Source organism: Canis lupus, chromosome 15, assembly GCF_048164855.1.
Source record: "Canis lupus baileyi chromosome 15, mCanLup2.hap1, whole genome shotgun sequence".
Lineage (NCBI taxonomy): Eukaryota > Metazoa > Chordata > Mammalia > Carnivora > Canidae > Canis > Canis lupus.
Genome location: NC_132852.1, coordinates 15,756,298 through 15,782,232, shown reverse-complemented (window position 1 = coordinate 15,782,232; position 25,935 = coordinate 15,756,298). Strand labels below are relative to the sequence as shown.

Here is a 25,935-nt window from a genome sequence, read left to right as displayed (position 1 = left end):
AAGATTTGACTGTACTCCTCAGAGACTCATAGAGAATCTCATAGAAATTCTCATAGAGAATTTAGATCTCTATGCAATGAACACATTTTCAGGGGATATTGTGTAGGGATAGTGCTGCTTAATCTTGTACGCAGTGTTTGCAGAACAGGAAGCCTGGGACAATATACTTCTAACTAAGGAAAACAATCCAGTTCTGATCTTTGGTCAAGATGCTGCCCAGTTCTAGTAGAGAAACTGGTACTTGCAAAAAGGCACAGACCACCACATCCACCCCTATTCCGGAAGTCACCTTTGTTGAACAGCAGGTGTTCAAGTAGACATTCCTTAAATTAGAGTTCTTTTTAAAAGGCGCGTTATTCTAACATGGATTTAAAATAATAATAAAAATAATTTTAAAAAATAGCATGTGAGGAAAGCATTTGTAGAAGGTAGGAATTAGCCAAGAGAAGAAAAAGCGAATGGTGTTCCAAGCAGACATTAACATAGGCAAAGGTTATTGTATTAAAATGTGATGCCCATTTCTGTGAATGTAAATCACATTTCAGTCTTTCATTCATTAAATGTTATAAAGAAGTTAGAAGATTAGGCAGGATTTTTGTAGTAATAGAGAAATCTTGTAAAATTGACACACTGCTAAGACAGGACTTTTTTAAATATATATACAACAGAGTTGATGCTCAGCATTACAGGGTAATAATACTTATTCCTCATTCTTGATGTTTCTTTCCATGTGAAGTGAGCTCCACTAACAACATTCTCAGCTTTTCTCTGCCCTTCTTATTTTCTACTCCTCAGAAATAGAAGAGTGACTTTTCAGATTAGGTTTGTGGAAGAGCCACTGTCCACAGGGTGTATGCATGGTAGACTGCTCCATGCCAAAAGTTTTATGGGAGTCTGCTCTTACAGGGAGAAAGCTGCCATTTTTAGCACTATGATGAGGTGGTAAGTTGGGGATACAGTATTAGAAAGGTCATTGTTGCCATATTATCCAAGAGTTCTATCAGTAATAAAACTGATCCATAATATACTCTTATCTCTCAGTTCCAGGCTCAGGTGCTACAAGCAGAGGTGTTATTTATTGAACTCCCCTTGAGCAACAATATCTATGGCTTAGGTACTCTATATTGGTGGTTCTCAAACTGTGGTCTGAGGACCTGTAGGAGTCCTTGAGATCCTTTCAGAGACCAGGGTTGGGAGGTGAGGTCAAACTTTTCATAATAATAGTAAGATGTTTTTTGCCTTTTTCACTCTCATTCTGCCAAGTGTAAAGTGGAGTTTCCGGAGGCTTACATGATGTGTGTAATAAATATATATATAAATATACGTATATATATACATATATATGTATAAAATATATACATATGTGTGTATATATTTATATAAAATATAAAAGTATTATATAAAAATATAAAACATAAAATATAAATTTAAAAGTGTGTATATATATATATATACACACACACACTTTTATATATATAAAATCTCACATAAATCAAGACTTTTAGGGGGCCCTCACTCATTTTAAGAGTATAGAGGAGTTCTTGGAATGAAAGTTTGAAAATTGCTGCTCTAAACCATAATGGCAAGAGAAATGCTCTTGCCTAAAGCTAGAAGCTTCTGGGTGGCTCTGTTATAGAAATGTGTAAGAGACCTCTGGAGATAGCTTGCTTCATTCAAATAGAGGGGGAAAAAAAAAGGATTGGGAGCTCTGTGATTTTAGACATTTCCATTTATCCAATTCAAGAATGGAATAGATGAATTCATATTTCAGTATTCATTCAAAGTCTTCTCTTACTGGGTACTGTTTCCCGGTAGGTTCGCATATGAGCAATTCCATCACTGTCTTCTAGAAGCTCACAGTCAAGTAGGGGAAACATACCAATGCAGAGACAGTGGTGATAGGGAATGGCAGGTCTACCTGGTGTGCTGCAGAAACATAGAGGGGTACTTAATCCGGGGAGCAAAGAGAGGGCTGAGCACTCTAAACAGGGTCTTGAAGACACATGAGAATTAGCCTGCAGAAGAAAAGGTGTTCCAAGCAGAGACACTAAAATATCCAAAGACCTAAAGCAATGTTTTTCAAACATTTGATTCAGACCCCTTAGCAGCTCATGAAATAAATGTAATGTATCATGACCAGCGTAGAAAAAAAAAAAAAACAGAATGGAAAATATCAGAGTGTACCTCACACAGTATGGATAGGTATTCCTTTATGAAACTACCCTCCCCCATTTGTGTGTGTGTATGTGTGTGTGTGTGTGTGTATACAGTTCAGTGGATTCTGATAAATGGATGCCACTATCACAGTTAAAACCCCATAGCACACTGCCTGCACTCTTTGTGGTCAACCCCACGCAACCACTGATCTTTCCTCTGTTCCCATAATTTACTGACTCTAGAATTTGTCCGTATGATTTTAAAAATAATAATATGTTAGTGTACAGATTAATATGGAACAATTAATTAAATGAGGAGCAGCCACAGGCTGTTTGGTGGGAATCACTTCTTACTTTGCAACTTGTGTTAATGTCTGCCTGGTTAGTTCTTACTGATGAACTGAAGGGATTTCAGAGAGATTTAGAATTCCAGGAACTTAAGGTATGTCTTTATTTTATTTTTTAAAAGATTTTATTTATTTATTTATTTGTTTATTTATTTATTTATTCATTCATTCATTCATTCATTCATTCATTCATTCATTCATTCGAGACAGAGAGAGAGAGAGGCAGAGACACAGGCAGAGGAAGAAGCAGGCTCCATACAGGGAGCCGGATGCGGGACTCAATCCCGGGACTCCAGGATCACGTCCTGAGCTGAAGGCACGTGCTAAACCACTGAGCCACCCAGGGATACCCAAGGTATGTCTTAAAAAAAAAAAAGATTTTATTTATTTATTTGTTTGAGAGAGAGAGAGAGCATGAGCAATGGGGGTTGAGGGGGGATGGGCAGAGGGGCAAGCCGACTTCCTGACACAGGGCTCAATCCCAGAACCCAGAGATCATGACCTGAGCTGAAGTCAGATGTTTAACTGAGCCACCTTGGGACCCCAAAATGTCTTGTGAGAGGACTTTAGGTTCTCAAAACTTCAAAGTAAACAATTCTCCTTTGACCTGTCTGCCCAACAGCTTCTCAGCCACATTTTCTAATTTCCAGACCCCTAATGGTTGCTTCAGCTTGGGCAAGTTAGGGGTGCTGACCAGAGCGATCACATCCTGAGCTTTAGACTATATTGAAGACATCTAAACAACCCCAAAGTGGAAGGACTTTGTGAGCGCTTTCTTTCCCACATACAAATGCACCCCATTGGATAAGCTTGGGATGTGTTTCTCTCAGCCAGAGCAGATATCTGCAGGTATGTGTATCAGGTATGCCTATTAAAATATTAGGAAAGGGGTGCCTGGGTGGCTCAGTTCATTAAGCATCTGGCTTCAGCTCAAGTCGCAATCTCAGGGTCCTGGGATGGGGTCCCTGCATCAGGCTCCCTGCTCAGCGGGGAGTCTGCTTCTCCCTCTGACCCTCCCTCCCACTCATGTACTCTCACTCACTCACTCTCTCAAATAAATAAAATATTTTAAAAATATTAAAAAATTAAGTATTAAGAAAGGACAAATAGTTAAATGCCAAATCCCTTTTGATTTTGACAGTACCATGTATTTTTAGTTTTAACCTGCTACTTTGTAAACTTTAATAGTCTAAAATAACTAGTAACTTGAAATGTTAAAAGTTCATTTGTCTCAGTATCCAAATCATTTACACTTAACTACATTGGGACATGTGTTGGTTTATTCTCAGAAAATTTTCCTTTTGGCAAATCAGAAACCAATGCAACTTACTCAGTTATTTACTTATTTACATTTTTTGTGTGTGTTACTCCCAGGAGGAACTTCATGTTCATAAGAAGCTAGCCCTAAAAAGAAGCTTAGAGGTCATATTGTCTATCTTAATTCTGGTACAGGGAAGAAATCTGAGACTCAAAAAAAGATGATTTCCTGAGGCCCCTGGAGGAAAGATTAATTTCAGGAATGAATATTTATATGTGTCTAAGTACTTTTCTTAGTCATTTAATATTTCTAAGCCTAAATTAGTAATACATACATCTGCACCAGAGTCTGAACTACCAACCCACATTTATTCCAGCAGTCATTAAAGGCTGTATTTCATAACAGTTCTTCACTCAGGACACTGGCATGCTTGTTATCTCATCACTGTCACGGGTATAAATATCACAAAATTTGGTCTCATCTGAAGAGCTCATTAAACAGTTATCTGCCCATAGCACAGAAATAGACACCATATTACGTTCATTAAAGAACACGTGAGAGTGCCAAGCACATGTGGGACTCAACACCTGGCCAATCTAAGTCTGAATGTACATGATTCATGTAATATAGCTAATACATTCACCTTCCATCAGGTCAACAAGTACTGCATTCTTAAGAATTTTAAGACACCGCAAATAGTTGGAGACTTTTGTGTTTTGAGGAAATACTCTTCTGATTAGATCAGCATTTTAGGGACTCCTGGTGGACTTGGCTTTTACCTTATGGTAATTCTCCCATCTTTAGAAAAGATAAATCAGATTTAGGAAATGAACATGTGATATGTGTGCATATTTACCATTTGCTGCCTCACTGGGCAGCAGTCATTAAGCATAGTTAAGTATAAATCCTATTATTGAGATGACTTCCAATATAGCAGCTGTAGTCACTGTAACCATGGCTACTGAGTATCACTGTATCCTCTCTGCTGAGGCCTCACAGACACACTGCTGGCAGCATCAGCACTTCACTTCCTTGCTCTCCTCTCTCTCATTCCTTACAGAAATGATTCCAGTGGATTCTTTTTCTGTGAAATAGTATGTCATTTAGGAGGAGGTTCTGTGTGGGTAAAAGAAACACGGCTCCCGTTAAACAAAACAGAAGTGTCTTCTCATCCCATAAAGAAGAATGGAGGGAGGCAGCCCTGAACTGTTATGGCTGCTCCAGGGTATCATCAGGGACCTAGGCTGCCCTACTTTTCAAAAGCTCATTGTTCATCCTTTAAATGGCACCTCATCACTCTAATGACTGGTCAAGTTCTGCCTTTCATGTTCTAGTGGGAGGCCTGAAGAAGGGGAGAAAGCAGACGGGCAAAAGGGGTTTCTTGCAGCTGACTCTGTTCACTTTAAGCACCATTTCCAGAAATCTCACACAGTACTTCTGCTTATAACATGTGGCCCAGAATTTAGGCCTATGGATCAATCCAGCTGCAAGGGTGGCTGGGAAATGTAGTCATTTATTCTGAGTAGCAATGTGCCCAGCTAGGAAGAGAGAGGGAGGAAGGGGAGCTGGGTGTTGTGGCTGATAACCCAGTTCCTGCCACAGATCCTTCTGGTGGAATGTTCAATTGGTATCCATGAAGCCTTAATTCAGGTCATAAGTAATGACCACTATTTTACATAAATAATAACTGTGGGATACATGGTGCAATTAGCTTAGTAAGCAGTCCTTTGGACATCCTCAGAGAGGCTCAGGGATGGTTCGTAGGCCACAGGAGCACATTCACAGTAGCCACTTGCTGTTTACTAGAATGCTTTCAGTTACAGGAATTCAAATTAAACAAAGTTTAAAATAAAATCACAAAACCTTATTCACCCCATGTAGAATTTAACAGAATCTTGGGGAATATAACAGACAAAGAAAAACTGTGAGAAATCCAAAACAGAGTAATGGCTGTAAAAATAACTAATGGCTTCTTATAGATGGCACTCAGATATTTATACACTGGTGTTCACAGCGGCAGCATTCATAGTAGCCAAAAGGTAGAAAGGTAGGCCTGGGTGTCCATCAGTAGATAAATGGATAAACAGAATATGGTCTATCCCTACAGTGAAATCTCCTTCAACCTTGCAAAGGAATGAAATTTTGACACATGCTGCAAAATGGATGAATCCAAAAGACATTATGCTAAGTGAAATAAGCTACAGAATAAAGGGATAAATATTATGTGTTTCTACCTACGTGAGGTACCTAGAATAGGTCATAGAGATAGAAAATAGAATACGAGTTACTAGGGACAGAGGGAGAAAGGGATGGGGAGTTCATGTTTAATGGGTACAGACTGGGGTGATATAAAAGTTCTGGAAATGGATTGTGGTGATGGTTGCATGACAGCCATGTGAATGTACTGAGCCATATACCTAAAAATGGTTAAAATGTTAAATTTCATATTATAAATGCTTTACCAATATGAAAATGTAGAATAAGAGAATGGGTGACGTGATATATAAGTTTAAGTGGTAATGAAAAATGTATGACAAGAAGTTGACAGATCAGCCCCAGGGATAAGGTCAGATGTAGACAGGTTCTGCTTCCTTCCTGTTTCTTTTATCTTACCACTCATACCTTTCAATTATTATAAATTTATTCTCCTATTTCTTCACTCCCTTGTTTTTAGACACTTAGATAGGGCATGGAGAGATATAAAGTGGAAAATAAATTGAATTCATTTAGCCTGAGGGAGAGAAGATTTGGGGGAGGCCACAACAGCTGTGTTTAAATATTTACAGGGCTGTCAGGTGGAGGAAAGAGGAGGCTTATTCTGTATGCTCAGAAGACAGAAATAGGATTTCATGGGAAGCAGATCTTTCCTGCCTCTGGAGAAGGAATAACATTTTAATAAATAGAAGAGTCTATAAATGAAAAAGACTCCTTTGAATGCTGGAAATAGGCAAATAGTAGCTAGGGATTTTGTGGAGGGGAGTGTTCCATTAGATGGGATGTTGGGCCGGGAGTCTCTGTATTAGCATCCCAGCAGGGAGGAAGAAGGAGGTTTCAGCTGGCATTTTGAAGCGTATTTAATGAAGAAACCATTTTCAGAGATGTGAGCAAGATTGAGGGAGCCTGTAAAGGATGTTGAGGCACCCAAGAACTAACACAGTGGGAAGGCCTTCCCATGAGGCCAGAATTAGCAAGTAGGGCAGTAGGCAGTACTGTCTGAGGAGGTCAGTGGAGCTGTGGAAGAGGAATCCTCAACCACTCTGGGGTGAGGGGGGCAGGCACAGAGTAGGGGCTGACAGTCCCAGAAGGAGCAGCCACAGGCAAAGCCATGGCACCAAGACAGAGAAACAACAGGGATAGAACTTCCTCCCAGCCTTGCATCTCCTATGTTGTTTCTCTTTGGGCAAACCCAGTCAGCAGCCAGAGGGCCCAAGGGGTGAAGTAATGCGGGTTGTAGGGAGAGATCAACTCTTAGGGCAATGAGCAAGACAGAGAAATGCCTCTCTGCGGTCTCTTTTCTTCTATCTAAGAGACCTGTAAGCTTTGAGGCTGTGACACGCTCGATTTTTGTAGCAGAAGTCCAATTCTGCTCCTCCCCCCACAAAAAAACTTGAAAAGAGCAAAAGACCCAAAGATTGCACCTGATGTTCTGTGAATGACCAGTATGTCATATGAAAGATGACATTAAAGAGGTTATCTGACAGTATCTATAGGGTCAGTGAAATGCCCTTGAAAGATGGGAAAGAAGCTGTCAGTCAGCATATTTATTGAGCACCTACTGAATGCTAGACACTTTTCTAAGTGCTGCAGACCCAGTGGTAAGGCAGAGAGACTCTTCTCCTCTTATATAGTAGAAGTAGGAGATAGACAATGAAGATGTAAGTAAATGATTCACTATCATACAATATAGTGAATCAGTTAGATCATGAACTACACCATTTCCTAGTGTGACCTTTATTAAGATACTTGCCCTGTGTCTCTGTTCTATATCTGTAAATGGGGATTAGTGATTATATTTGTCTAGTTATGTTGTTCTGAGGATATAACTGGTAAGTGTATGTAAAAGGTTCAGATCGGTGCCTAACACATAAAAGTGCTACATATAAATGTTGTTATTATCAGACACTATTAGGTACTAGATGAGAGAGGGGATAAGAGCAAAAAATGCATAGAAAAGAGAATAGTGGTTATGAGCATAATGGCAGCCATGAGATAGGGAGCAGGAGGGCTGCTGAGCAGCATCGCTGACATGGGAAAGAACCAGAGGTCCCGGGGAGAGGGCAGAGAACAGCGACCTGCCCCTCCAGAATGGTGGCAGGTTTCAGGGACAAGGTAAGTGACACTGAAGAAAGCACAGTCATGGCCTGGTTAATGATAAATAGGAGACTGAGTTTTTAATGAAAATCAATAACTTTCAGCATTAAGGACCAAACAAATGGAAAAGATGCTTAATAGAAGCAGAATCATAGTACCTAAAATCTCAGGCTCTGGAATCAGACTGGCGCAAGTTCAAATCCAGCTCTGCCATGTAAATGCTATTACCTGACCTGGGGCAAGTTGCTTAGCCTTGTTGATGACCAGTTCCCCCTTTTGGAAAATGGAAATAATCATACCTACCTCAAGGATTATTTTGAGCGTGAAATGAGATCATCTATGGTAATTGCTTAGCACAACGCCTAGAACATTCTAAGGCATCTAACCAGCATGCGTTGCCGTTGCTTATGGCTGTTGTAAAAAGAGGGAATGAATACCTATGTATGACCTGAAAAGAGTGAGCGCGGTAAGATTTTTTTTTTTTTTTGCTTTAGTTGCTCTGTGTGATGTCAGGGTTTAAAAAGGACAATTTTTAAATTTCTTAGCCAACCCCAAATCATCCTAGGGAGCAGCTATCCTGTGATGCCCTCATCAAACCAGAACATCTGCTCATTTTCTGCATAAGCAGTTACCAACAAAAAGATCTCTAAGCACTCAATGGAAAAACAAAATATTGTAATGATAAAATTCAGGACTCAATCTGTGTTTATTTCTGAATGATTATTTTGACATTTCAGGCTTACAAAACAACATTCAGCTGAAGAATAGTACTTAGAAAAATTACTGAAGAAAATTTATTGAATTCCTATGCAGAGGGGCACCTGGGTAGCTCAGTCAGTTAAGTACCTGCCTTCAGCTCAGGTCATGATCTCTGGGTCCTGAGATTGAGCCCCTGCTCAGCAGGGAGTCAGCTTTTCCCTCTCCCTCTGCCTGCTACTCCCCTTGTTGTAGTCTCTTTCTCTGTCAAAAAATAAAAAAATAAAATCTTTCCAAAAAATTCCTATTCAGAACAGGCATATATTAAATTGGGATGTGCCATAAACCAATTAGAACTTTAACATATGAACATGAATTATGGGATTCAGAAGTTGAAAATCCATCTTAAGGAATACATAACTTTATGAGACTTTGAATTATAACCTTTACTGGTTTTAGGTTGACTATCCTTTATTTTCAGGTAAGTCCAAGAAGTTTATGAGGGAAGAAATTATTTTGAAATTTTTATTCTTGAGGTAGTTGGGCACTTAGCATTAAAATGCCTATAACTGGGCAGCCCTGGTGGCTCAGCAGTTTAGTACCGCCTTCAGCCCAGGGTGTGATCCTGGAGACTCAGGATCGAGTCCCATGTTGGGCTCCCTGCATGGAGCCTGCTTCTCCCTCTGCCTGTGTTTCTGCCTCTCTCTCTCTCTCTCTCTGTCTCTCATGAATAAATAAATAAAATCTTAAACAAAAAATGCCTACAGCTTTTGCAAAACTGTGGAGAATAAATTAACAATGCCTGGCAGTGTGGAAAAGTCTTTTGTAATGTTCCTTTTCTCTTTGAGAACTTAATAGTTGATTTACCATCGGGGTACTAATCTGTTACATTTTAGGAACTAAGAACAACTGAATATGTAAAACAAAATCTGTATTTAAGGGCATTTCTGGGGCGGCTGGGCGGCTCAGTTCAGTTGGTTGAGCGTCTACCTGCCTTTGGCTCAGGTCATGATCTCAGGGTCCTGCTCACTGGGGAGCCTGTTTTTCTGCCAACCCACCCCCCTCACTTGTGCTTGAGTGTGCTCTCTTTCTCTCTCAAATAATAAATGAAATATATATTTTTTTAAATAGAGATATTTCCTTTGGTTTTTCTTTTCTTTCTTTTTTTCTGTTTTTCTTCCCACCCCCCCTCTGGGGAAAGCTTACCTTTGTATAGTTAAAAAGCCATGTCTAATTCACCTTGAGAGGCAGCTATATATTCTGAAAGGCAGTGTTTCCAGAGTCCGATCATTTGTGTAGTGTCCCTTGCTGATCTAGTAGAGAGCCTCCCTCAGGGGACTTTGGCTGTCATATATATCTCTTTTGCAAAGTAGGCAGGCCTTTCTCCTTAAGGAAGACTCACTGGCGTGAGGTTGCTGGCTTCAATATGTGTGGCTTCTTGTCTGAGTCCCCCACGCTGAGTTCTTGTATGCTCTTCCTCCAAAGGTCATGTCTGACACAGTGTCCCCACTGTGCTGGGTCAGCAGGAACACAGGATGACCATTTTCGTTCATCATTATTTGCCTAAACTTAGAGAAAATAACACCCCTATTGATTTTATCCTCTGCTTTCCCCTACAAACTGTTGTTGTACTCACAGAGTAATTATTTGTTTTCATGCCAGAGGCATGTGTAAGAGGTGAAGATGGATTCTCTGCTTTTCAGTTTGGGCAGGACATTATTGGATAATGGACATGGTGCAAAGAATGGCTGATAAAATCTCCTTATTTCTTCCACTAGTCACATTGAGACTATTTCAAGCATGTACAAGATCAAGCATCCCCTAGACCTTTTTTTATTTTTTGTGACTTCTGTGGGTTTCCATAGAACTCCAGAAGTGCTGTGCCCTCTTTTAAAAATTAAATTAACTAAAAAGGGAAAGGAAAAGAGCCTGCATTTTCTGAGGTTTCCCCACAGGCTTTTTATCTGTTTAAACTAACAGGGATTTTTCGCATATTGACATAAGCATTCATTTGCTAATTTCTTGGACATTAAACTGCATGGAGGCTTCCCCAGGATCTTGAATGGAGCCGAAATTCTTGGGTCCTCAGGGCTGCTCAAGTCCTACATCATTCCCTGCACACATACGGTTTTTCCTCCTCTATCTCCTTAGATAAAAGTCAGTGCTGATCGCCTTAAGGAAAGAATGAGTTAAATGGACCAATATTCTAGGCCTGGATCTAAAAACCCAGCCTTTTCAGAGGCCCCTGAGCACCTGCAGCAGCAAGGTCATTTGCACATACATAAATAAATAAATTAACAATGAATAAATAATTTAATCCCGGCCACACAATGCCACCTTGCAGATTTGATCCTTTGCAGCTCCCAGTGAATCTGTCCATTTCTAATTCTTTTTGATAAAGTCCTCAGATACTTGCTGTCAGGCTCATTTTCTTATTGTTTTCGCTTGATTAGTTCTGTATGACCTAAGGTTGCCCTTAAGGTCCACATCTCTCGTGAAGACCCTGAAAGTCCTTCTGTTTAGCACTCCCCCCAACAAGGACGGAAAGCCCCTGCCCATTCCCCACACAGACCTTGGAAGGCATTCTGTCCCTAACTTCCTTCACCCAAGTGCAAAAGCCACTCATTAGGGGTAACATGTTTTTGTGGCTTCTCTCCTCGTGCACTTGGGTTTGCCCATGTCTGGTCCCCTAGGGCCCCTGGCCAGGCTAAGCACCCTGTCAGAGACAGGTGCTGCTGCCTCTCCCCAGCCACTCCCTTGCCCGGGCTGTTTGTTACAGGGACTTTGGGGAAACAAGCTGGCCTTCACTGGGGAGGTGGGGGGCAGGGTGGCTTTTTTTTCTTTTCTTTTTCAACTGGCCAGGAGTTTGCTGCCCAGTACCTCAGATTCAGGCTATCCATTCAACTTAGGCTTTGGGTCCAGAGGTAGGAGTCCTGTCTAATTCACAAATCTCTGTGAGCCCCATGGCTATGCTGGGCCTCCTCACCTGAGGGCAGGACTGCTCACACACCACTGGTCATTCTCTCCCCTCCCAAAGGGGCAAATAATAGCTTTTAATTAGTGGCGGCCAAATTCTGGTTTATTGAAAAATTCAGACTCTTTAAGTCAACGGTTCAGTATCCTTCAACATTTCTGAAAAAGTTTTCCATGATTTTTGGCTGTCAAGACTGGGATTTTCAAGAAGATTTTCTTTGTGGTTTTTTGTTTTTGTTTTGTATTTTTTAAGATTTTAGGTAGTCTCTGTACCCAGTGTGGGGCTCGAACTCATAATCCCAGGATCAAGAGTTGCATGCTCTACTGACTGAGTCAGCCAGGCACCCCTCTTTGTAATTTTTTTCTCCTTTCTTCTTCTGAACCATGGAGTAAAAACTCACTGTATTATGTGGAGTCTTTATAATGGTTACTTTTTAGTGATGGTGAGTCTCTGGAGTACTTAAGGGAGATGTTAATGAAAATTGTACTACTATATGAAAATTTGAAAATGTATCCTCCACAAGTCACATGGAAATCTGCACAAGTTTTATAATCTCATTATATAATTTCCTTTTATGTGGTACAATTTTAAGATTGGGTTTAGTATGCTTGGGTGCATTTCTCAGTCTTCCAGAAGGGCAGATTACCTAGGCTGAACCATCAGAGCCCTTCAAGAATTCAGTTCCATTATCTGAATCTTAAAAAGGTGAATATTCTTGGCTCCAGATGAAGTCAAGATACCTTGTCAGTGAAACCCCTTATTAGCTCAGAAAGCTCTGGAAGAGCATGCTGGAATGCAGGAGGAAGAACACTGACCACAGTGATGTTTTGTGTGTTGACAGTATTCCAGAGCCACCAGTAGCTTTATAATTGTGTTTCTGAATTGGCTTTCTGACAATGAATTTGTTGACAGTATTCCAACTCAAATGAACCTTCAGGTGGGCAGGCACCAAAGTCATAAGTTTATATCGGTCTGTGTCATCTCTGAACTATTTTATTTTTAATTTCAGCCTCTAAAAGATCATCTGGGGATATTAACAGCGAAGAGAAAATATGACTTGAGATGCTTGTATCACAAGATTGTGCTCAGTGTTTATTGCTTTCTCACAGTTAATGTTGGGGACATTGGGGCAGTCAGCATTGTATATTCCTAAGGAGAAAGGGTTGTATCTTTTTTTTCAGGGGAGGGTATCTAGTCTATTTGATGAGAAATCTCTAGTGGATATTTCTGAGCTTTGTGAAGAGCAATTTTTGAAAAACTGGAAGAGTCCACACTCCCCAGTGAGAAGACTGCAGCAAACAGACACCCCCAGGAATGGCAAATAGCAATTTTAGCTCTTTCTTATGTGGGAACTTATAAAACAGTTCAAATTTATGGCATATGGCAGAGATGCTAGAGCAAACACTTGTTTACTTATTCTCCAGTCTCAACAGATGATAACGTTTTGCCCTGTTTGCTTTAGCTTATTTCTTCAATAACATTTTATTTTTTTTATTTTTTTTTTTAATTTATTTATGACAGTCACACAGAGAGAGAGAGAGAGGCAGAGACACAGGCAGAGGGAGAAGCAGGCTCCATGCACCGGGAGCCCGACGTGGGACTCGATCCCGGGTCTCCAGGATCGCGCCCTGGGCCAAAGGCAGGCGCCAAACCGCTGCGCCACCCAGGGATCCCTCTTCAATAACATTTTAAAATGTGACCAAAGCCACCTTTGTCTCCCTCCCTGATCACATCCCCTTCTGAGACTTCCCAAGATAACTCTGAAGATAACTACAGTTTTTAAGGAAACTTTGATTCCATTCTGTTTCCATAATTTACTGATAGAATGGAAGTATCATCCCAGTTTGGTAAATATGCTGTACACATATACAAACACACTCATATACACAGAGAGATCAGAGGGTGAAGAATGTTCATGAAAAGGTAGCAGGTGGTTTTCATAAAATTTGGGATGTTGCTTCCTTGTACTTTTACGAATTTTCACATGTTCTCATTGAACATGTACTATGTAATGATAAATAATGATAAAAATGTTATGAAGTAATATATTTTACCATTTTCAAAAACAAAAATATTATATTGTAAGGAAAAGTATGCCAAGGGTCCTTCTAAGTCCTCCAAGACTATGGGAAGCCTACCTATTTCTTTCTTTTTTTTTTTTTTTAATGATTAGGAAGATTTTTTTTTAAATTTTTATTTATTTATGATAGTCACACAGAGAGAGAGAGAGAGAGAGGCAGAGACATAGGCAGAGGGAGAAGCAGGCTCCATGCACCGGGAGCCTGACGTGGGACTCGATCCCAGATCTCCGGGATCGCCCGCCCTGGGCCAAAGACAGGCGCCAAACCGCTGCACCACCCAGGGATCCCAAGCCTACCTATTTCTTCTCTTAACTTCATGGTAGCTTTCTCTGCCAGAGGGTGTAAATCAGTAAGAAAACAACCAGGCATTGATATCAGCAGTCAAATGGATATCAGATTAGTTCCCAGGAGATGAACACCATTATTTGTTACATCAGCAAATATGATGAGTCGATAAACCTGCATCTGATGATAAATAGCAGTATCTAGACATTTTTAAGAAGAGGGCTAAGATGAGGAATTCTCAGAAAAATGTTCAGGAACTGGAAGATATTAATAAGAAAAAAATTGCCAAGGTCTTGTATCTCCAATGACAGTTTCCTGGGCTGTTCTAAGTGCATTAAGAGGACAGTCTTTGGTAAATGTCAATACTTAATGGTAAAATGGATGCCTCTTGCACTGAAGCAGGAGAGGAGGCCTGTCCCACAGAGCTGCTAGCCTAAGGTCACCTTTATGAAGTTAAAAAGGCTGTCCCCTCCCCTCTGGGTGGGCATAGCTCCATGCCAAGGACACAGCATTTAGAGTGCAGGCTGGTTTTCAGCCCCCACTTACTCCTTTTGCCTGGTGTCTTGTGCAGTGCCTGTGTGTACCACTGTACCCAGCAGTCTTCAAGTCCAGCCTCTTTTATACTCTCATCAGTGGCATTCCCTCTTTTCTCTGCTTCCTTGGAAATGGCCCCATGTGTTCTGACTTTGTACTTCAGAATACATACCTGGCACTTGGGTATGAGCCCTTACAAAAGCAGGTTGGCCTGTTTTCACAATCTACTTTGGTTCTGGTGTTTACACCCATCAAGCGTGGTGATAGGAAATTCTTCAAGTTCAGTCTTGCTCACTCAAGCTCTGCTTCATAGTTAGGATAGAATCTTTTGCTCGTTGGGAGTGTTTATTTGTTGTATCTCATTATCTTTGTCTACTCCTCCCTCAGAATCCCTTGAATATGGGGGGCCTGAAGCAGGGGTAGGATATTTTAATTTCTCATAGCATTCTTTAGTCATATCCCAACGCCTCAACGTTTGTCACAGTCAGTGAACACCCATTCAGACAAAATTTACAGAAGAAACTCAACAGAAGGAATATCTCATTCACTCTTAGACCAAACAATAAAATGTCCTTGGCCTTGTGGGGTGGGGTAAAAAGCAATGTCCTGACCCATCCATACTGTGGAACAGAGTGGGAAGATGAGTGGGAAAGATGCCACGCTCCTTCTAGAGGCCAACTTCACCTCCATTCTCATCTGAACTTGCACGTCCTCTTCTGGATCTCATTTCCCTAGTGACAAGGGGGGTAGGAAGCATGTCATGGACCAAAATCCTGCCTGACCAGTAGAGGACCACTCTATAGAGGCTTCCCATGTATGTGTAGAGTAGTCAGCAGGAAGAGAAGAATGACTGGGATGATCATTGGGTTTATGATTCAGCTGGTGGTTGGAATAGCCATTACTTAGTATATGAGAAAAGGTGGCCAGAGGCCATCTTTATCAGATATATTGCCAGTCACTGAGCTACATGGCAGGAGACAGCTGTCTACCCGGTAAGCTTATTAAACTTATAAATTCAAGGACTGCTATTCCTTCTTGTGAGTTTACTACTTATTTTATTGATCTTGTACTTGATGCTCGTAAGTGAATTTCTGTCACCACGGCCTTTTAGTGGTATTTCTCTGTGATTCCTCAAGATAACTATAATTGGAAGTTTCTGGTGAATTTTAATGTTTTATATAACCTAAATAAAAGTTGGAATTTAGTTCTGAGTTTCCTCTTGTGGTTTAATTAAATTAATATTTAGAAAGCAAAGCTTCCTGTATTATTTTCTCTTTCAAAAGTTGTTTAAGATAATTAAAAACTGGATTTCCAACCACTATCATAGAAAAAGGATTTGAAGATTAGATGAAGCTAACCTCAGACGCCTCATGCGGTAAAACATACATTCTTTAAAAGAGGTGAGAAGCCTTATTATATTGTTTGAAGAGGCTCTTGTTTTAAGGTCACTTTGTTGCACTGTCCTTTTTTCCATTCATTTCTTTTCTGAATGTATATTTTCACCCAAGAATAAATTATAGTCTAGTTTTGGAGAAAAATTGATAATCTTTTTAAGAAAATTAAATGGTCATATTTCATAATTATGCCTGATTTATGCATGCTTTCATTTGATGGAGTTTATTGAAAGTGTCCACTTTATTACAAGCAACTTGCTTTTCTGTAAGCTCTAGAAATAGTGTGAAGACATAGAAAAGTCAAAAGTCAGCTGGGCTGTATTTCTACACATATATTTATCCTAGTTGCTTTCAAAATTAGATCTCTCATTGTTCCAGTACAATTACAACTCCCAATATTTTGTTTAAAGGTTTGATATTCACGGTGAAATAACATGAGGAGAGATCCATACTCTTTGGGAAACATCACAAACCAAGACAATAAAAAAAGAGAAAATTTAAGCATAATTGTTTTTAAGCCTTTTACCTTAGTAACTTAATTTTGATACATGAGAAAGATGCTTAAGGGTTTGAGGCAGTAATGAGGTCTTGGGCCCTTGGGGTACATTGGCTTATTAGGGTAAGGATGATTGGATTTGTTGGCCTAGATTAAGCACTAGTTTGTATCAGTCTTTTATTATGAAATTGATTTTGGCCATTTTTACTTATCATTAGAATTTTATTTTTGTTTCTTCCTTTTCTCCTTCTTCGGGTTTGACCTTGGTACTGTTTTGTTTATACTTGACATGATGATTTTTTTTTTTGGAGGGGGGGCAGTGGCTGGTAATAGCTGACTTAAAAACCTCATGAGCTCCCCCTGCTGTTCCACAGCTGACAATGCAAGCCCCCTTCAGTTTTAAATCCCAGAGGCAAATAAATGAAAGAATTGAATGAACCCCTTCAAGGTGTGCTTGATCTACTAAGTAAGAGCCAGAAGAGTGGTCTTTAACTTTCTCATGAAAGTTTACAAAATCAGAAAGGTTTAGAATCTTATCCGGACTATCTCTTAAGCTCGGAAGCTGGTCTATACACCTTTTGGAAAGCTGCCAACGAAGAATGAAGAAATATATAGCAAGTCACCTCATGTCCAAAGTGGATGGACTAAACCTGGGAGATACGTTTTTAGTAATTTCCTTTTTGATCTGTAAAGGTTTGGGGGGAAATGTTTTTAAAATAAGCCACTGATATAATTTCTGTTGTGTTTAATTTTACCCTCCAACATTTCTGAAAACTTGTGGTTTGATTTCAATGTATGCACCTTCCTTTAGTGTGACTTTTCAAGCTCAAGATAATTAAGTAGCACACAGAAATCACATTTGTCAATCAATATTTTTCATATATATGTACAGGTTAATAGGGTACCATACTATACCACAGATTAAAAACATCAGAATATATGCATTCATCAGACTACAAGTACATATATTGGAACACCTGCTAGCCCTCAATAGGATGGTGAACTAAATAGGTTTCTGCCTTGGTCTCTTGGGGTAGGAAGTCATGAAATAATAATTCAGATAAAGAGGTGCCTGGGTGGCTCAGTTGGTTAAGTGCAGTGCCGCCTCCTGCTCAGGTCATGATCCCTAGGGTCCTGGGATCGAGCCCTACATCGGGCTCCCTGCTCAGCAGGGGTGCTTGTTTCTCCCTCTCTCTGCTGTTCCCTCTGTTTGTGTTCAATCTCTCTCTCTCTCTGTTAAATAAGTAAATTATGTTTTTTAAAAGCTCAGATAAGGAATGCCTGGGTGGCACAGTGGGTAAGCATCTGCGTTCAGCTCAGGATGTGACCCTAGAGTCCCACATCAGGCTCCCTGCATGGAGCCTGCATCTCCTTTTGCCTGTGTCTCTGCCTCTCTCTCTCTCTCTCTCTGTGTGTGTGTGTCTCTCATGAATAAATAAATAAAATACAAATAAATAAATAAAAACTCATATAAAAGCCTAATCAAAAATTATGAGAGATTTCTTGGATATGATACCCAGAGCAAAGCAACAAAAGAAAAATAGATAATTTGGACTTTATCAAAATTTAACGATTTTGTGCCTGAAAGGATACTATCAACAGAGTAAAAAGACAATCTAAGAATGGGAGAAAATACTTGCAAATGATATATCTGATAAAAGGTTAATATCCAGGATATATAAGTAACTCCTAACTCAACAACAAAAAAAGCAACCTAATTTAAACATAGGCAAAGAACTTGAATAGACTTTCTCCAAAGATATGCAAATGGACAATAAACTTATGAAAAGATAATGAACATTTATCATTAGAGAAATGCACATCAAAACCACAAATGAAATGCCACTTCATACCCTTTAGAATGGTGGTGATAAAAACAAACTAGAAAATAACAAGTGTTGGTAAAGATATGCAGGAACTGGAAACTTTGTGCACAGCTGGTGGGACTCTAACATAGTGCAGTCACTATGGAAGACGGTGTGTGGTTCCTTATCAAATTAGCCATAGAATTACTATATGATCCAGCAAGTCCCCTTCTCGCATATACCCAGAACTGAAAGCAGGGCTTGAACAGATATTTGTACACCCATGTTCACAGCAGCATTATTAGTAACCAAAAAGTGGGAGCGACCAAGTATCCCTCGACAGATGAATGAATAAACAACATGTGATCCATAAGTAGAATGGAATAGTATTCAGCCTTAAAGAGGAAGGAAATTCTGACACATGAGAAAACATAGATGAACCTTGAAGAGATTATTGGTTAAGTTAAATAAGCCAGACACCAAAGGACAAGTGTTGGCTGATTCCACTTGTGTGAATCACCTATAGCAGTCAAATTCAGAGACAGTAGGATGGTGGTTGCCAGGCAGTAGGGGAGGGTGGGATGGGGAGTTGTTGTTTGAAGGGTACAGAGTTTCCGTAAGGGAAGATGAAAGGTTCTGCAGGTGGATGGTTGGTGATAGTTGCCCAGCCACGTGAATATACAGAATGCCACAGAACTCTACCCATAAAAAGCGTTAAATTGATAAATTTTGTGTTATGCATATTGACCACAATTTAAAACAATCATGATAAGTAATTCGAAGGGGAAAAAAGCAACAGGCTTCTTCTACTGGATTTTTAGTGGATAAGTGAGGAGCAATCGAATTTAGTAGATGGTCCAGGAAGACATTGCTGAAACCAACAGGGAAGAGAGAGTGAGCGGGGACACTGTGTGAAGGCCCCATGCTGAGAAAGACAGCCTTGCTGAGGGACAGGGAGACCCACGGGGAGGGCAGGAGTTGGGAATGCACCATACCTACGGGCTGTGGTGAGGCCTTTGGACTCCACTGCAGCAGGGAGAGGTTATTGGTGTAGGAGGGAGCAAAGGAAAACATGATCTAAACTCCATGTAAACATGCCAGTCAGACTGCTGTGTGGAAAACAGATTTTGAGGAGCTGTAAGTATAGCCTGGCAGTCCAGGTAGGCTGTGCATTGTTGAGGGTGGGAAATAGTGGCTTGGACTGTATCAGTGAGGAGGGATGTGTGTGCAAGTGGAAAGATGTAAGATTTGGTGAAGGATTGTCTGTCCAGGTGAGGGGGAAGTGCCAAGGATGACATCCTACTTAAATGGTATATCATTGCCCTGTGAGGCATAAGTGACATGTGACTCAGTGTGATCAGAAAAATAGGGGGATCCCTGGGAGGCTCAGCGGTTTAGTGCCTGCCTTTGGCCCGGGGCATGGTCCTGGAGTCCCAGGATCGAGTCCCACATCGGGCTCCCTACATGGGGCCTGCTTCTCCCTCTGCCTGTGTCTCTGCCTCTCTCTCTCTCTCTCTCTCTCTGTGTGTGTGTGTGTCTCATGAATAAATAAAATCTTTAGAAAAAAAAGAAAAATAGGGTCCATTTATTTTTCCTCAGAAAAAATGAATTACGAAGGTACCTTTAATTATTCTAGGAACAGTGCTCCATGAATTTTGGTTATTCGCATGACCAATCTAAGCCATCCGTTACCAAGATCAAACTTAATTTCTTTTTTTTTTTTTTAAGATTTTATTTCTTAATTTGAGAAGGTGTATATGCACATGGGGTGTGGGGGAGGGCAGAGGGAGAAGCAGACTCCTCACTGAGCAGGGAGCCAAAGGTGGGGCTGGATCCCAGGACCCGGAGGTCATGACCTGAGCTGAAGGCAGATGCTTAGCTTAACCGACTGAGCCCCCCAGGTGCCCCAAGATCAAACTTAATTTCTGACCAACTGAATCCTAAGAAATGACAATGACAGCGGTGGGTAACCATTGTGTTGTTTTAAATGCCTCTGGGCCAAAAGTGCATTCAGAAGATAAAAGGTGACATAAAACTACATCAGAATTTTCACTGAGATCACTGAAACAGTTTAAAACTTTAAATAAAGTCATTTTTTCCCCTTCACTATGATTGAAAGTAATATTTGGGAAACAAATGGGGAAGAGACTAGTGTGTTGGAGCGGAGGAAGAGACACTGTCCCCATCACCTGGAGCTGAGTAGGTGTGCTCATAGGCCGGCCCAGCCTCTCTCTCTAAAGCAATGAGAGACCAGTCACTTTCCTCGGTGTCAGAAGAGCAGGTCAGTGCAGTGAACTCTTTTTTTTATTATTAATTTTTTAAAATTAAATTCAATTTGCCAACATATAACACCCAGTGCAGTGAACTCTTAGGGCCCAAAGGGGGTGTGCAGTGACACAGGGAGCTGCTCCATCACTGACAGCCGAGAACAGGATGCAGCAGAGGGCAGAGCAGACCGGCATTGCTGGGAGCAACTCTGAAGGAGCCCCAAGTGCAATGGGAGGCTTACTAATAATAGTTCATCCAGTTTCATGAAAATGAAGTGCTACGTTTTGTCAAAGGAATCAAAGCTAAGTTGGTTCTAGCCTCTGGATCTAGCTGCAGGATATGGAAGAGGAACGTGTTGAGCTGCCCACGCATTGACCCCCAGCAAACTCCAGCCTCTGAGAGACCCGACAGGGCAAAGAGCTTGGGCTTTCCAATAGAAAAATAGTAAGGAATTGAACAGGATGGAGGAGAGAATCTATAGATTAAAAAAAGAGTTAAAGGGCATATAAAATATTTTTAGATGAGCAAGACAAAAACTAACCTGTATTATTGTCCAGGGATGCACATGTGGGTGATAAAGCTATTTTTAAACATCCAGGTGGGGGTGCCTGGGTGGCTCAGTGGCTAAACATCTGCCTTTGGCTCAGGTCATGATGTCAGGGTCCTGGGATCGAGTGCCACATTGTCAGGCTCCCTCCTCAGCGGGGAGTCTCCTTCTCCCTTTCCTCCCTGCTTGTGCTGCCATCATCTCTGTCTCTCTCTGTCCCAAATAAATAAAATCTTTAAACATCCAAGCAAGTGATTGCTGTAAAAGTCAGGACAGCGGTTACGTGGTTGGGAAGCGAGGGCTTGGAACTGGTGTAAAGCGACATGGAGATGCAGAGTTCTGTTTCTCGACCTACGTGGTAGTTAAGGGTGTGCACCTTAAAATACAGCGTTAAACCAGTCATCTTTTTATGAGGTTTTCTTCATCTTTATTTAATTTTATAATAAAAAGATTTTAAAAGATGTTTAGTTCTTACTAGGCATTTTATCACCTTTAGTCTCTTCCCTAACATTCAAGATGCTCTCAGCATCACCACAGTGCAATTCAGCCGTGTTTCCCTCAGGAGTTTTATTATTGTGAGCAGATAATTTACATTCCTGAAACCACTATTATTTGTTTCTGTGTTGTCATCATAAGGATCTGTTTCAGTGGCTGCTTGTGGCTCAGTCTTTGGGTTGCTTCCACTATTGTAGGTAATGCTTGTCGCTTATCCACTTTGGAAATTGGGGTTAGTTTACTAAACATAATATTGTTTTGTTTTGTTTTAAAGATTTTAATTTATTTATTTGACAGAGAGAGAGCAAGGGGGCACAAACAGGGGTAGGGGTAGAGGCAGAGAGAGAGGCAGTCTCCCTGCTGAGCTGGGAGCCCCGGATAGGACACCAGGGTGGGGCTCCATCCCAGGACCCTGGGATCATGACCTGAGCTGAAGGCAGACATTTAACCGACTGAGCCATCCAGGCACCCCAAGATAATAGTATTTCAATTTAACAGTGTATTTTTAAAAAATATTTTATTTTTTTATTCATGAGAGACAGAGAGAGAGGCAGAGACACAGGCAGAGGGAGAAGCAGGCTCCATGCAGGGAGCCTGACGTGGGACTCAATCCTGGGTCTCTAGGATCAGGCCCTGGACCCAAGGTGGCACTAAACCGCTGAGCCACCAGGGCTGCCCAACAGTGTATTTTAATAGGAACAGTCAGAGACTCTATGTTGTGTTGCTTTCTTTATTCAATATAAGAAGAGACGAGCTGAATCTTTGAGCTTGATCTACTCTGAGGATGGACTACCATTTGTCCTTCATAGACATTTCTTGAGCCCTTACTCTGTGCTAACTTCTGCCAGATTCTGGTGCTAAGAGAGGAATATAATCTATTGCCCTCCTTTTATTTACTTATTTACTTATTATTTAATCTAGTGCCCTTTTAAAAAGGTTCAGAAACAATCATCAAAAAAAATGCAGAATTATAAGACTCAAACTGTTATTGGGCTTCAACTCTGTAAAGAGAAATCCCATGTAAATGCAAAAACACTGGTCCCTCCATCTCTGTTCTTGCACCAAAGACTCAGTGTACACAGAAATCACAGTGATCTTTTTTATTTATTTAAAAAATTATTTTTATTGAAGTGTAGTTGACACACAATGTTACATCAGTTTCAGGTATACAACATAGTGATTCAATGACTGAGCCTGTTCACACAGGGTATTCTTTCTATCTGAAACCCTTTTCCTTCACTTCCCCAGCTCACTTCCTATACTTCTTCTGGCATCTGCTGGTATGTCCCTTTCTCTGTCCCATTCGGACCAGTTGGGAGCTTCTGCTCTGGACACTGCCCTCCCCCATCACCACCCCAGCAACTCTAAATGTTCCTTTTTAGCATTTATCACACTTTAATAGTTGCTTACCTAATTTCTTCCTCATTAAGCTGTGTAAGTGCTCTCAGGTCATCACTTGCCTCACTCTACATTTCCTCAGTCCCTGGCCTAGGCACTTAACAGGTGTCATGACCTGAAAGATGGGGGTTGGGGGGGTTGCTTTTAGGCTTCTTCCTCTACACCTCCCCCCTGCTTGTGATCTTGCTCACTTGCTCTCAAATAAATAAATAAAATATTTTTTAAAAATGCCTAATGATAGTGGGAGGTAGGGAGGTGGGACATCACAGAGAGCTCTCTAGAAGATCTGGTGATGCCATCTCAAATGGGAGGATAGATGGTGCCAGGTAAAGAAGGGAGCTGAGGAGGGTGGGGTGGCGGTGGAGCAGTTTTCTAGAAGAAAGGGCCAAGGGCGTGTGCAAAAGCAAGAGAGGGCTTGACAAGTTCAGGATGCTCCAAGTAGTTTGGAAGACAGATGGGTGGAATAGGCAAGTTGTTCAGACTCTGTGACCCTTCCTGCTTAGATAGGCTTGGTTTACCAGAAGGACATTGTACAAAGAGCAGTGCTAGAACATTACACATCCTGGCACATGCGCAGCCCCGCTGGAGAGACTCTCCACATGACAGGGTTTGTGGTTCCTGTCTTTCTTAGGTGCAGTATTTCCTGCATCTCAGAAAGAAGTTTCAAGAATTTGATCCCTCTCACACTGGATTTACCAGGAAGGTAGATTTTAAGGTGATTTTGACTGGCCTGTGCAACCACCTGAATGAGTGTGAAATGCTGAAAAGGAGATGTGACACTAAAGGGGATGGAAGGTGAGTCAGGTGTAGAGAGAACGAAACACTGCATTTGTATTTACTCATAAAGGAATGTAGCATTTTGGGATGCTCAGGTGGCTCAGTTGGTTAAGCATCCGACTCTTGATCATATTCATGTTATGATCTCAGGGTCTTGGGATCGAAGCCTAAGTTGTCAGGCTCTGTGCTTAGTGCTTGAAAATTTACCCCTTCCCTCTACCCCTCCCCATGTCTCAAATAAACCTTTTTTTTTTTTAAAGGATCATTTTTGAAATAAAGAGAATTGCAAAATAACTCAGTTTATGTGTATGCATGGGTAATCTTTTAAGATATATAAAAAGCTAATAATAGTGATTGCTTCCCAGGAGAAGCACTGCTTGGTTGGGGGCAGAGTGGAGAGGGAGACTGACTTTTCACTGTTTACACTTTTGTACTTTTAACATTTTATATCATATAAATGTATCAGCTAAAACTTATTTTAAAATTAGTATGTGCAGGGATCCCTGGGTGGCACAGTGGTTTAGCACCTGCCTTTGGCCCAGGGCGCGATCCTGGAGACCCGGGATCGAATCCCACGTCGGGCTCCCGGTGCATGGAGCCTGCTTCTCCCTCTGCCTATGTCTCGGCCTTTCTCTCTCTCTCTCTGTGTGACTATCATAAAAATAAATAAATAAATAAATAAATAAATAAATAAATAAATAAATAAAATAAATAAATAAATAAATAAAAATTAGTGTGTGCATAGTGAGGTTTTAAGGAAACATCGAAAATGTTAGTGCTTATAACTGGATGATGGGATGATAGGAGTTTGTATTTTCTTTATACTTTCAAATATGTTTACAGCTTTCTGCAATGAGAACGTATTGCTTTTGTAATTAGTCTTTTCATGTTATATTATTTTCTTAAACCTGCATTTTAGAGATTGTACATTGGGACATCCAACTGCCAATTTCGAACTCCTGGAGGACCACAACTTTACCCAAGAAGAGTATTCTTAAGCTTAGATCCAAACCCTACTATTCTAAGCAAGTGCAAAAATAGTCCTGACTGTGGCAGCTGCAGCACAGAAGAAAGGGCACTGGGCTGGGAAGCAAACATTATAGTTCAAATCCCAGCTCTGCCACAAAGAGACTTTGTGTGACCTAGGACAGACTCTGAGTTAGCCCTCATCTAGAACTTGAGGGTGACGTTACCTACCACAGAAGTTACTGTGGAGGTGAAATGGGGCAATGGCATGGGACAGCACCCAGCGCTGTGCCAGGTCAAGGAAGACAGCAAGGAGTGCCTTTGGAGGATGGAGCTCTCAATTTTCAGCAGCTCAGCTAAGGCCACCTGCAGATGGTGTGTTGTGTTCATAGCTTCAAGACACATCCCCTAGCCCTACTCTATTCCCAAGCTGCTCTGAACTCTAGAAGTTCTAGACCTGCCTCTGTGCCTGATACCCAGCAAGTCCTAACAAAAGGTCCCTTCCTTTCTTCTATTATTGATGTCTTCTCTATGCAAAGAGGAAAACACTAACATTAAGACTGGTTCGAGAAAAAAGAGGTGAGTTGACAAGATCAACTGTTTAAAAAAAAATCAGTATTATTAATAGGTCATCAGTTTCAAAGGAAACTGTTTTAATCTATGTAACAATCTCATGCAGTTTTCAGCCATAACAGCTAAGTTACTGGGTACAGGCCATCAGCCAGGCACTGCTCCATTAACTGTTCGTCCACCCTCCCAATGGGGTAGGCACTGTCGTTCCATTTAACTAGGGCACTGAAGCACAGAGCTGTTAAATAATTCATTCAAGGTCATACAGTGGAAAATGGTGGAGCCAGGGCTCCAGCCCAAGCAGTTTAGCTCCAGAACCCATGTTCTTAATCACCATGCCTCTTAGTGATAATATTCAATGTCTCAGATAATGATGCTATTTGACTTAGTTTAAAAGTCCAGGAAAAACATATAGACCAGAGCATAACTTTCATATCATTTTGTCAATGTTTCTGAAGCCATTTCTGAGATAGATTTGTACGCTTGGGCACAGCGTTGCCACAAGTAGGCATTCCCCCCTTCACCGGAGGAGAGTCAAGATCAACATCACATTAGATAAAATAATAATAATAGAAAA

The 25,935-nt window shown here is 40.9% G+C and overlaps 1 long non-coding RNA gene across 2 annotated transcripts in view; it reads left to right on the top strand.

Annotated features, from left to right (window-relative positions):
• The window catches only part of LOC140604667 (uncharacterized), a 49,028-nt gene that overhangs the window by 20,873 nt on the left and 2,220 nt on the right, over positions 1-25,935 (top strand). Inside the window, exons 3-5 of one of the 2 annotated variants that reach the window (XR_012007481.1) lie at positions 2,714-2,858; positions 3,126-3,352; positions 24,742-25,367. This is a non-coding gene — a long non-coding RNA (uncharacterized lncRNA). The remainder of the gene's footprint in view (positions 1-2,713; positions 2,859-3,125; positions 3,353-24,741; positions 25,368-25,935) is intronic. The other variant, XR_012007482.1, reaches the window with a different exon arrangement.